Source organism: Hypanus sabinus, chromosome 1 (genome assembly GCF_030144855.1).
Source record: "Hypanus sabinus isolate sHypSab1 chromosome 1, sHypSab1.hap1, whole genome shotgun sequence".
NCBI lineage: Eukaryota > Metazoa > Chordata > Chondrichthyes > Myliobatiformes > Dasyatidae > Hypanus > Hypanus sabinus.
In genome coordinates, this window is record NC_082706.1 from 43,209,976 (window position 1) to 43,218,762 (window position 8,787).

The window sequence follows — 8,787 nt, forward strand, 5'->3', positions numbered from 1 at the left end:
TGGGGGTTAGGAGAGAGGGGGAGGAAAGAGGGTGGGTGAGGAGATAGAGAGTGAGGAGAGAGAGGGAGGAGAGGGTGGGTGAGGAGAGGGGGTGTGAGGTGAGAGGGGGAGTGAGGGGAGAGGGTGGGTGTGGGGAGAGGGTGGGTGTGGGGAGAGGGTGGGTGTGGGGAGAGGGTGGGTGTGGGGAGAGGGTGGGTAAGGGGAGAGGGTGGGTGAGGGGAGTGGGGTGTGAGGTGAGAGGGGGAGTGAGGAGAGAGGGTGGGTGAGGGGAGAGGGTGGGTGAGGGGAGAGGGTGGGTGAGGGGAGAGGGTGGGTGAGGGGAGTGGAGTGAGGGGAGTGAGGGAGAGTTGAGGAGGGGGGGAGTGAAGGGGAGTGGAAGAGATGCATAGAAGGGTTGGAGAGAGAGCCAGAGACTGACAGAAACAGAGACAGAGAGAGGGAGTGGCAGAGCGAGTGGGGAAGAGAGAGATGGGGTTAGCAAGAGAGGGGGATGGAGAGAGGAGGGGCAGAGGGAGAGAAGGCAGTGAGAGATAGGAGCAGAGAGAGAAAGGGCAGAGTGAGAGAGAGAGTGGGGGGGAGCAGGGGAGAGAGGGAAAAGGGGAGAGGGGCAGTGAGAGGGGGCGAGAGGGAGGGAGTGATGGGGAAGGGGGAGAGAGAGGGCAGAGGTGGGGTTAGGGAGATAGGGTGAGTAGGGGGGATGGACAGAGATGGATTCAGAGAGAGGGAGAAGAGATGAGAGAGGGGTAGAGAGAGGGGGCATAGAGTGTTAGGGCAGAGGGCAGCAGACGGTGAGAAGCAGTAGGAGTGTGAGTGGGGCAGGAAAGGAGGGGGCAGAGGGAGGATGTTGGGCAGATGGGTGAGCAGAGGGAGCTGCGAGAGAGGCAGAGAGAGAGAGAGACAGAGAGACAGAGTGAGAGAGGAACAGACTGCGTGATCAGAGAGACATTGGAGGTTGGAGGAGAAGGTGAGAGTGACAAGAGTGAGGAGGCGATTCCACTCACAACCGGCCCAGCTCTCCTCCCTGACACCCATCCCCACACACAATGAACCCAGTAGCAAAAGCAGTCGGACGAGATAAACAGGAAGAGACGGGAATGAGCCAAGGCTTGGGGTGTGTCACAGTAGAGATGCAGGTGTGCGCAGTGAAGGTGCCAGTGTGGGCCATGGCGCCGACAGATCCCGTGGCTGCCAGGCTGTCTACCTCTGGGAAGACGGGGTCTGTCCTCCACAACTGCACTCCCAAAACCTGGGGATCACCCCCATCTCTGTGAACACCCCATTCCCTACAACCCTCCCGGTCTCTGAGAAGCCCCTTTAACCCCTATCAATCCTCACTGTCTGGCCTCTTCCTCCCCCACACCCTCCCTCTGAGACCATGGACTCTGGGGTTGCAGAGCCAGCCATCTCCTGCGTTCAAGAGGGTTGGGTCTCTCACATGGTGCTCGAGTTTAGGACTGGGAGGCAGGGGCTCTACCCCCTCTGCCAAGGGGGCCCCACACTGGCCTTTGATCGAGTGTCTGGTTGTACACAGAGAGTTCCAGTTTGCCAAAAGTGGCTTCCGTTTGATTCGCAGATGCGCCCAGCCCTCTCACCAGGCACCACCTGACTCGTGTCTGGTTACAGGGTAACAGTCCATCGCCAGGACCCCAGACTAGGGAGACTCTCTGAAGGGAAGGATTCACCGCCCTGAACTGCTGGCCTCTTTGAGCTCCCCCCCCCCCACATTACTGCACGAGGGAGAAGCTGCGATCCCACCCACCCTCCTCATGGACTGTTGGTCCCACTCCCATTAGGGAGGAGGCTACGTGGCACCCATGCCAGGACCACCAGACTCAGAAAGTTACTTCCTCAAGCGTTAAGGCTGATCAACACCATCATCCACTAACCCACTCCTCCACACCCCCAACCACCACTACCTTACCATCTCCTGTCAGTCAGCTTACGTACAGACAGTCCTGCGCCTGGCGTCACTTCACAAGCAATGCCTGTAACCTAGCCTGTGTATTTATATCTTGTTATTATTGCATTATTTATCTTACTGTGGTTTTTATGTTACATTTAATCCAGAGGGACAATTATTTTATTCTCCTTTCCAGTTGTGTTCAGGAAGTTACATTAAACCATCTTGAATCCTCCCCATCACCAAAGGGCCTCTTCAACCCCTGGAGTAGGCAGCTTTCACCAGTAAGAACCCTGACCACCTGGGAAATGCCCACTTCTTGTTACCACCATTGGAGTGGGGATACAGGAGCCCAGGACTCACACTCAGAGTTTCAGGTCTGGTACCTTCCTCTCCACTATCATTTCTGAACCCTTGAGTATTTTTGTGCTCGGTTTATCTGTAACTTAAAGTGATTTTCACGTTTTTACACTGTGTTGTTGCCACAGGACACATTTCACATCAATGATTATAAACAGCAACCTCAACTTCTTCCTCTCACTAGTTCCATAGTCCCACCATCCTTTGGGTGCAAAAGTTGCCTCTCAAGTCCCTATTAAATTTCTCCTCTCTCACCTGTGCCCTCTGATCCTTGACCCCCCCCCCCGCCCCCGGGGTACATTCGCCCTATTTATGCCCTTCGCGATTTTACACCTGTCAGAAACACACTGAGTCTCAGCAATTTGCAGAACGGTAAACTTTATTTTTCGAGTCTGCAGAGTCGGACCCAACCAGCTCCTGCTAGATTGAGTGCCGAATTACACTTTGCACAGTTTTTTATACCCTACATTCTTCTTTAATCTCATTACAAAATTACAAATGTGATTACCCCTTTGGCCCACTTATCAGCCTCAGCGCATTAACACCGTTATTGTTCAACCGTTAAGCATGTCTTCCCGTTACCCGTATCGCTTCTTTAATCAGCAAGCTATTGTTTCATCCTGATTTTGCAAATTGGTTTATACGTTGCCCTGCAAGTTGCTTTGCACGTTCTTTCTGTGTCAGCACATTCTAAATGGACTCCTTAAGAATCATTTCTCTCAATCCACCCTTTTTCTTTTTAGAATGTGCTATCAGTTGGGCTTTTGCCACGGGTTTACATAGGCTTCTTCCTCTAGCTCTATTTCCCTTTGTAGGAGTACCTGAACAGGATCAGCCGGGGCCCCTGGTTGCATGACTTGTCTTGCCACCCGAGCTACTAGCTCCCGCAAGCAGGGGATCAGACATGGTACCAGAAGGAGGACCATCAATCCCCCTCCTATAACCCCTAAAGCGGTTCGCCACCAGCCTCCTTTCAACCATCCGTCCAGCCAGTCCCAATACCCCAGCGGCTTCAAGGTCTGTACCGGCACGTGGGTCAGTTTCCTTATTTTATCTGATATTTTTTTGAACCACCTTTCCGTTGTCATCTATCTTTAAGCAGCAGTTGGTTAGATTAAACTTTCCACATACTCCTCCTTTTTGTTGTAGTCATAACATTTCTCGTTTACATGCGAGTGTGATACAAAGGACCCTGGAAAAACCGTCATGCCCACCCTTACCGTCGTCCTGCACTTATCACATCCCCCTTCAGCGCTTCTCAACAATAGCAGTATATACATTACAGTCCCAAAGTTCATTCTGTCCGTCTTTTGAGCTTTAGCACCATCGGGTCTTCTCCCTGGACGCAAGTCCATTCTGCACCTTCTTCGGGCTTTACGGGTCCCTTGATTCTCGCGGCGTGGGTCCACCCTTTTTCTTTTGTCCTTACTGCGGCTTCGGTGGTCAGTAGCACCTGGAATGGGCCTTCCCACTGCGGCTGTAACTTCTCTGGCTTCCAAGTCTTAATCAGGACCCAGTCACCGGGCTGAGTTCGGTGGAGTGCGAAGTCCAGAGGTGGGGTTTGTGCGAGTAACCCCTTCCTGCGCAATTCTGCAAAAGAACGAGACAGTGCCTGTAAATAGTCCCTTACAAAGACATCTCCCCCTTGCAGGGAAGGATAGCCCTCCACCTTGTTCCAATATGGAAGGCCAAACAACATTTCATAAGGGGATACTCCTATATCTTTTCGAGGAGCCGTGCGGATTCTTAGTAGGGCCAGGGGTAGACACTTGGTCCAGGGTAGCTTGGTTTCCATCATTAGTTTTGTCAATTGCGTCTTCAAAGTACTGTTCATCCTCTCAACTCTTCCTGAGCTCTGAGGGTGCCAGGGGGTGTGCAGCTTCCACTGGATTCCCAAGGCGTCACAGATTAGCTGGTGTGTTTTTGAGGCAAAGTGTGTTCCCCTATCTGAATCAATAGACCCCATTATTCCATATCTCGGGACTATATTTTCTAATAGGATCCGTGCCACTGTAGGGGCGTCCGCTTTAGTGGTTGGGAATGCTTCCACCCACCGAGTGAAGTGATCCACAATTACTAACAGGTACTTCCATCTCTGAACTTGTGGTAGTTCCGTAAAGTCTATTTGGATCCGATGGAACAGTCGGATGGCTAGTGTTTGTCCCCCCTTATGGGTGGCACGCATCATTTTCTTGTTTACCTTTTGGCAGGTGTAACAGCCCCACACCTCCTGTTGAGCTAGTGTGAATATCCCTTTACAAACATAGTCCCTTAGGATAGTGTCGCACATAGCTTGCACTCCCCAATGGCTTTGTTGGTGTAGTTGTTGCAGTATATGACGAGTTACTTCCTTATTCAGTACTTGCCGTCCGTTGGGGGTCTTCCACTCGCCTTCTGATGTTTGTCGGGCTCCCCTATTGATTCCCCGTATAAGAACTGTGCCGGGTTACAACTATTGTTCCTTTCAAAGCTTACATCATCCCCGACCATCAGAATGGTTTCGTATTTCAGTATGCGAGAGTCCGTCAACCACCGCTGAGCTTTTTGGGCTAAGAGGGTGCTAACGGAGTGCTGGGTATACACCGTCATTCTTCCCCCAAAGGTTAATTTCCGTACTTCTTCTACTAGTACGGCTGCTGCCGCTACGGCTTGTATGCACGTCGGCCATCCCTGGGATACCGGGTCTAACATTTTTGATAAAAAGGCCACAGGTTGCCGCTTTCCTCCTTTTTCTTGGGTTAGTACTCCTAACGCAGTTCCTTCATTGTTTGTTGCATACAGCTGAAAGGGCTTTTCCAGTGCTGGCAGTGTTAATACCGGGGCCCGAATTAGTTGCCCTTTTATTTTCCTGAACTTCTGTTCTTCTTCTTCGGTCCAGCTGATTATTCCCCGGTCTTCCTTTGCCAATTTGTCGTACATAAACTTCACCAGGGGGGTATAATTCTCTATCCAAATCCGGCAATAGCCCACTAAGCCCAGAAATTGTCTTATTTCCTTCTTTGTCCTGGGAAGCGGTATTTTAGTTATTCCCGCTATTCTTTCTGGGGTTATTTGGCGGTGCCCTTTACTGACTCTGTGTCCGAGATATGTTATTTCCTTCTCGACAAATTGCAGTTTCTTCTTGGACACCCGCAATCCTTTTTCTCCTAGGTAATTCAGGAGTCTTATAGTATCGTCTCGCACTACCTCCTCTGCTGGTCCCGATAGTAGTAGGTCATCGACATACTGTAATAGTTAGTTCTTTTCGGTACAATGGAATCCAGCCAATACTTGCTCCAGTACCTGTTCGAATAGGTTTGGGGACTCCATGAACCCTTGGGGCAAGACGGTCCACCGGAGTTGCTTCTTCCGCCCAGTGAATTGATTTTCCCATTCAAATGCGAACATATCTCGGCTACCTTCCTCCAACGGGCAACTCCAAAAGGCATCTTTTAGATCTATCACACTGAACCATTCATGTTCAGGAGGTATTTTGCTCATTAATGTATAGGGGTTAGGCACTACCGGGTATCGTGTTTGGACTACCGCATTTAAGCCTCTCAGATCTTGAACCATTCGATACGTGCCGTCGGGCTTTCGGACCGGTAGGATGGGGGTATTAAAGGGTGACATACATTCTTCCAGGAGTCCATCTGATACTAATGTCTCAATTACAGGTTGTAATCCCCTCCTCCCTTCCATGGCAATGGGATATTGCCGTCTTCTCTCTTCTGCTTGTTTGTCCCACTGTGGGTCGTTTACTGGAAATTTCTGGTCCCCCGGTAACTCATTCGGCTGTTCCCTTCCCCAAATTGATATTGCAGCTTGTCGTATCATTTGCCTCTCTTGTGCAGAAAATAGCATTCCCATAATCGCATGCATTTCTTCCCAAGTGTAAACATTAGGTCCTAAGAATTGATCCAACTGTTCTGCCAGTCCCATTGGATCTTCTAATAAAGTTTTCATATCTTTCTTAAATCCTCGTACTTCGGTACTTGTCAGAGGGACGTTTACAAATCCTGTTCCTCCCCGTTCTCCTCCCATTGGAACCTCTCGAAGGGGACACAGCTGTACCTCTTCCTTTTTTAATTCGTCTTTCTTTTTCTTATCTGCTCCTGTCACACTCCTTGTTTCGATCCTTGCCTTTGCTTTTTCCCTAACATCCCTCTCTTTTCACTTTCTTCACGTCCTCCCTCTGCTCCCGCAAGGGGCGCAGAAGGCTGGACATAGGGAGGGGGTAAATGATCGAGTGGGTCCCACTTCCGCTCCCCTTTAATGCCCAATTTAAAACTCTTTGTTGTTACTCCTGGCCAGGGAGCCCAACAAAAAGCATAAGCAATTTCTTCCGGTTTTACATTTGGTTTTGAATTAACGTAAATGTTTAAGGCTTGTCGTACCCAATCCTCCTCAGACCCAAGCCGCGGCCACCAGACCGCAGGTTTTTCTATCGGCTGTTTCGACCAAATTAAACAGTACTGTATCATTTTTTTCTTTTGTTTCCCTTTTAGTCTTCCACATCCCCAATTCTCAAACATTCTACCGAGGGGGCTATCAGGAGGAACCCCCGGGTATGGTCCCGGTCTTCTCCGTCTCCTCTTTCTTTTTAGAGCCACCCCCTCCCATCTTATTCCGCTCTTACTTAATCAGGAGGACCCCCGGGTAGCGATCCCGGTCTTCTCCGTCCTTACTTATTCCCGCACCGTTCTACTATAATAGTAGGCACTTACCCGGTGCGTCCTGGGGACTTCCAGTACCAGGTACTGTCCCCTTCTCCCCGTTTACCGCTCTGCGCTGTCCGGATATCACTCGCTCAAGCCGCGTTGGAGCGACGAGCAAGGAGTCAGGGACCGCCAAACTCGGCGGGGTGCACCGTCTCCGATGTCCTTCCTCGTGTCCACCGCGGCCGGAGTGTGGATCCCGGACGAGCCCCCACGTTGTCAGAAACACACTGAGTCTCAGCAATTTGCAGAACGGTAAACTTTATTTTTCGAGTCTGCAGAGTCGGACCCAACCAGCTCCTGCTAGATTGAGTGCCGAATTACACTTTGCACAGTTTTTTATACCCTACATTCTTCTTTAATCTCATTACAAAATTACAAATGTGATTACCCCTTTGGCCCACTTATCAGCCTCAGCGCATTAACACCGTTATTGTTCAACCGTTAAGCATGTCTTCCCGTTACCCGTATCGCTTCTTTAATCAGCAAGCTATTGTTTCATCCTGATTTTGCAAATTGGTTTATACGTTGCCCTGCAAGTTGCTTTGCACGTTCTTTCTGTGTCAGCACATTCTAAATGGACTCCTTAAGAATCATTTCTCTCAACACCCAAGGTCACCCCCACTGCCCCTGAAACCTCCGTGTGGGAGCTCCCTCACCCCCACTCTCTGGAGTGCGCTCCCTCGTCAACCCTTTCCACGCTCCTTCACCACCCTTTCTCACGGGCCGGCGCTCCCTCGTCCCCTTCCGCCACCCCACCAACTCCGACCCCCGTCCGCCCGAAACCAACCACCGCCAGCGCGATCGACCGGCACCACCCGATGCCGCTCCCCGCAGCCCCAAATCACCCTGCCCGCATTGTGAAACCGACTGGGAGGGCGGCGTGACACTCACCCGAGGGCAGTTTCCGCGTTGCGAAAGGCTCTCCTTCTCTCTAACCACCTCTTTCTACCTGGTTGTCCCGCTCCAAGACTCTCTGAAGCTCTCTACCTCAGACGCATTTTCTTCCGTCCGCGACCCCCAGGGATCTGGAACCGGGAACGGAGCAGGTGAGAGAAATTCCTTTCCTCGGTTCTGTTTCCTGCTCCCAGCCTTGAGGACGCCCCGTCCCTCTGCTCCCAATGAAAAGGGCGGTAGGAGGGATCTGACTGGGCGAGGCCCGGGAGCATCAGCAGCAAGTCCAAAACCCTGGGCGGAGTTGCTCCTCAAGGTGCTGAGGTTCCTCCGTGACGCCACCGCCTCTGCTCTCTCCGGAGGCTGAGGACAACCCTCCCGAAACGCCGATTCCCGCAGATAGCATCTTATCCCTTCACACATTGCAGCTCGCAAGCCGCGCCAGTGGCTATATTTCATCCGGAATTCCGGGAGACTGAGCATGACAAAGTTCCACATGGAAGGTTAGTTAAGAAGGTTCAGTCCTTAGGTATTAATGCTGGAGTAATAAAATGGATTCAACAGTGGCTAGATGGGAGATGCCAGAGAGTAGTGGTGGATAATTGTTTATCGGGATGGAGGCCGGTGACTAGCGGGGTGCCTCAGGGATCTGTTTTGGGCCCAATGTTGTTTGTAATATACATAAATGATCTGGATGATGGGGTGGTAAATTGGATTAGTAAGTATACCGATGATACTAAGGTAGGAGGTGTTGTGGATAATGAGGTGGGTTTTCAAAGCTTGCAGGGAGATTTATGCCGGTTAGAAGAATGGGCTGAACGTTGGCAGATGGAGTTTAATGCTGAGAAGTGTGAGGTTCTACATTTTGGCAGGAATAATCCAAATAGAACATACAGAGTAAATGGTAGGGCATTGAGGAATGCAGAGGAACAGAGA

At 51.0% G+C, this 8,787-nt stretch overlaps 1 protein-coding gene across 1 annotated transcript in view; it reads right to left on the reverse strand.

The window, feature by feature from the left end:
- The window catches only part of LOC132398752 (suppressor of tumorigenicity 14 protein homolog), a 48,564-nt gene extending 40,433 nt beyond the window's left edge, over window positions 1-8,131 (reverse strand). The window contains exon 1 of the mRNA XM_059978637.1: window positions 7,852-8,131. The gene's annotated coding sequence lies outside the window, so the exon portion shown is untranslated. The remainder of the gene's footprint in view (window positions 1-7,851) is intronic.
- Window positions 8,132-8,787: the final 656 nt, after the last annotated feature.